The following is a 4,771-nucleotide window of genomic DNA, read 5'->3' as shown; positions in this document are numbered from 1 at the left end:
TTCTAGCCCATTTCACCCTACAGAAGGGCTTTTCAGTATGCATCGCACCTTTTACACTGGGCAGGTGAGATGCATCACACCCTTAGCACTGAGCAACCTATATGGTCCAGCTTTGACCAGTTCTGTGCAGTTTCCTGTGGGGAACTTCTGGGAGATGATGTAATCAGTTGACCTTGTTTCTTTAGGGCATGAAACAACACTTTTAGGGACTCAGAAGCCCTTGGTTTATGGACATATATGATTGGGGTTGCAGTGCCCAAAAATGTCTATAACATGGGGCTCTTATGAAACTCACACCACTTTCCTGTGTCTTTCTTTGACTTCGTGGTGTTGTTCTTTTCTTGTGACTTTGATAGGTTATCTTGGGTCACCGCACCTTGACTTTGTCCTCTGGTATTTGGATTCGTAGATCCAAAGTCTCGCTTCTTCTGTTTAAACTTTTGCTCGATCTTGATAGCGTATCGGTACGCCTTACTGAGAGAGAATCTATCCAGGAACTCCATCTTGTCCTGGATGTAATTGTGTAGGTAGTCGTGGTATTTGAGTACCAAATACAGCTCAGAATCCTTGATACCCAACTTTATGCGAAGGGTATGAAAAATATTGGTGAACTCTAGCATGTCTTAGTCCCTTCCCTGCTACAGCGTGGTGCACTTTATGTATTTTTCCTAATAGCTTTTGACAGGGTAGTATTACACCTTAGTGGCATCATATAATGAATTCCAAGTGGGTGCGGCTGAAAATAGTGAACCCTTACTTTCATTCTTTTGCTCGCAGTAGGCTTCCCACCTGTTCTTGATGTGGGGGGCTGCTTTGAGAAGTGAAAAAGTGATTGTTTCCCTTCTTGAAAAATCATGAACAAAAAAATACCCTTCTAGCCGATTTAACCATATATCTATGGAAGCTGCACCTATCTGACCCTTGAATATGGGGATTTCAAATTTAACTTGTACCTTAAAGGGTGTGGCGTTTCTAGAGTAGCTGCTGGAGGTAGATGTGTTTCCCATGGGTAGCCGCTGAAGGATCTGGGAAACATTTTCAATCATCGCATTCCTTTGTCGCTCAAGGGCTTCTTCAAGCAAGATTCTGATAGGATCTCCTTCACCCTCGTCTTTCTTTTCATCTACCATGGGAGGCCGTCGAGATTTGTGAGGCTGGTCTTGCAAAGGTTTGACCAGTTCAAGCCCTAACTCCTTATATCCCGACCTTGTTGGGGACATGCAATTAAAAACATAGAAAGAGCAGACCACTCTGATACCCTTGATCTGGATTTAAGAAGGAATGCAATAAAGTACAAAAATAACCATAAATACAAAGATGCAGCAGAAATAATACTTCATTTCACTAATGTAAGATACTGAGATATGATTACAAACAAAAATAGACATAAACCAGCTAGGGCAATGGTAGCTTATCTCTGAGAAGAGATGTGGCAGCTACATGCCTCTAAACTGTCTTACAATGAGGCTCTAAGGCCTATTTATTTTTTAGAAACAATGGAAAACCCTAAGCATCCAAAAACCTAACCCTAGGAGATGAAGCACCACACTGTGGGCCCCGTTTTGGGTAAATTGGTAGATCGACTTCCCAAGGTCGTGACTTTGGCATACAATCTCTGTTTGACATGCACCATAGCTCGTTAGAAAGATCTATCCGAGGAATAAAACTTTTGGAAGGGAGACATCAATCCATGGACCCATGTTGCTGCTATTTTTCCAAACAAAATTGTTTAGGGCCTCAAAATGGCTCCGAATGCTCAAGACTTGAAAAACTGCTAAAAATAGTAAATTGTGCTACAATTGAGGAAACTGAAAAACTGAAAGAGAGTTGTGGGGGTACAAGTGGGATAGGTGGGTGGCCACCAACATCCACATCGATCATCATTCCTATAGCATGAGAGCGACTAGGGGTTAAAAGGATTAAAACATCAGTGAGACTTAGGGGTAGGATGTCTGAGTGGATGACATGTCTCCTGAGCATTTTGTTGTTGATGTGGAAGGGTTTGTTTGATGTGTTCCATCGATTCCATTTCCTTAAAGTCTCTAAGGAGATTGAATAACTTATAATGGCCTCCCTCATCGCATGTTTACCTCGGGTGTCTGGTTGCTTGGGTAGACCTGGGAGGAGAGGGTGTTACCATCTACACTCTTGTAGTGTTTTCTTCCCAATGATGTATGAAAAGAACCAACTTAAGATTGTGGATGACAAACAATATTAACAATAGAAATGAATGCTAAACATTGTATATCTACAAATATTGATAGAAACAAAACCTGCCAAAATTCTGATCTATGCTGCAATCATAGTTAAATAGTGAAATAAAGAGTAATAACCCCAAAACATCCAATGACAACTAGATATGTAAAGAATGATTTTATTATAACACCTATGAAGGAAACAAATATATGTTACTTGTCCCCCTCTATGGGATGGGTTCTTGGCTATCCTCAAACATCTTCTGCTTCTATAGAGTCTCTCTCCTCTATAATGCATAAACCCAACAAAAATATGGTGTGTGACAATGAAAATAATTAGAGTTACAACAGTGAGTGCAATAATGAAAATAATCAAAAGTGAATAATGAATGGAGAACCCTCCTATTTAAAAAAAAATATTGATTTATTCTCGAATAATGAGCAATAATAAAATATTATTGATCCCATTCTTAGAGTTACCACTTGGAATATTTTATTATATTTGTTTAGGAGGGAAAAAGTATTTAAACTTTTATTTAGAAATAATAAATAAATAAATGATTTATTTATTATCTCAATGAATTAGTTAAGGAATAATAAACAAATAAGGATTTATTTAATTATTCCTAAGGGATTTAGTCAAATTTAACAAAGAATAATAATTAATTAGTGATTAATTAATTATTCTTATAGAAAAATAGAAAAATAATGATTTATCTATTTATTTTTCATTGACTGGGTCAAATTTGAGAAGTAATAATAATAAAACAATGGTTAAATTAATTATTCCTAGAAGAAAATCAAATAAATAATGATTTATTTAATTATTCTTCATGGGTTTAACTATAAATTACTTAATAAAGGTGGTTTATTAGGTAATTTCTCACAGTGAAAGAAATTTTACTATGGTAAAATTGGCTTTACATGGTGTACTTTGATCCATCTAATAAATTAGGCTAGATGATCAATTTTTTGGTGATAATAGATTCCCCCCCCAACATACAAGTGTTAGCAGCAAAACATATGACCGAAGTATGTTGTAAAGACACAATCACTTAGACAACATAGGGGAGTCAAGGAGAGAGAGAGAGAGAGAGAGAGAGAGAGAGAGAGAGAGAGAGAGAGAGAGATCAATGGAGATAAGGCTGAGAGAGGATAGTGATAGAGGGTGTGAGACTAATGCAAGTCTCTTTTCCTATTGTGGTACCAGACCTTAATGAGGCGGCGAAGGCATACCCATACCCACCGAGATAACTTAGTACAAAAATCATGGTGCACCCAGAAATATGAAACTAACCAATAAAGTACATGCTGAATGGTACATGACACGCTGGCATAACAGAGCCAGAAAATAATACAATGTGTCCAATATATATAATGCACCTGGTAAAAACATGAGCCACGACTAAGTACAATTATATCTAAGTACATGAGATACAAAGTTCCTTCCCCCAAAAAATGGGAGGGAGGGTAGTGTTAGTGTCAGTCTTTCCAGCCTTCCTACAGTGATCAAATATGCTCTTACAAAGTGGTCTCAGAGTGTCAAGGTCAAATTTTGTCATTTCAGTGAGTCTTCAAGCAAAATTTGGTCACTAGGCATTAGATCTAGGGTTTTCTTTCACTCCTTTCAAAGTTTTCCAAATGGCAGTCTATGTCACTATTCAGCTGAGTCTATCATCATTCATAGGGTTGTCATTATCATGTCAGTGTCTAATGAGTCATTTTACACCTTGTTCATGCTTCAGTTGCGCCTAGGCAAGGTCATTTCCCTCTCTTAGGGTTTTGGAGGTAATTTCTCTTGGACGGTCAAATAATCGGCAAAACTTGTATCCTGATGTTCATACACCTTCCCCTATCCTTAAAATACCTTATCAAACACTTCCCATCACTGAGATTCCCCAAATTCATCTTTTTTTCACAAACCCTAGTTTCTTGCTACAACTTGGCAATTTTCTAGGTTGGGCCTGTGTTTTTCCCTTTTGGACCCCTTCCCCTCACTCAATTTCTAAGATTCCACTTTCCCCTACTTCCTAACATCCCTCCCTACTTCCAAAAATTTCCCCAAGAATTTAGAAGCCCCTTATCCCCTTCATCTCGCTTCATTTCGACAAAATCCATTGTTCCACACATCGGGATAGGTTTCACTCAAATGATGTTTCAGAGCAATCGAAGATGAATTTTGCAAAATTGAGAGAGGTTTTTGTCCACAACAGGCCAAGGAAGAAAAACCTCCTTCACGTTTTTCACAGGTGTCATGGGTTTAGAGAAATGTCAAAATTACAATCGCCAGATCCAAGGAGGTTGGCCAAGGCACTAAAACGACGGAAAAGGCCCGATCCACTCGAAATTTTGGCCAAAGATTCTTTGAATGAGCATGGTACTTGATTGGGGACTCCCAGCCCAAATTTCAAGAAATTTGGAGAAAATTTTGTCAATTGTGAACTTTTTGTGCCACACACAGGTTTTCCTCCCCAACGCGTAGCGCGCCGCGCGTGACCCTTAAGATGGGAAACTCCATTTCAGGAAAACTCAGCATTTTTCGATTTTTCATGCAAAAATACACTTTCTCAGCCATT

The sequence above is a fragment of the Pinus tabuliformis genome, chromosome Q (assembly GCF_031772625.1).
Source record: "Pinus tabuliformis cultivar Carrire ecotype Pingquan chromosome Q, CPIR1, whole genome shotgun sequence".
In the NCBI taxonomy this organism is placed as follows: Eukaryota; Viridiplantae; Streptophyta; class Pinopsida; order Pinales; family Pinaceae; genus Pinus; species Pinus tabuliformis.
This window is presented reverse-complemented; position numbering follows the sequence as displayed.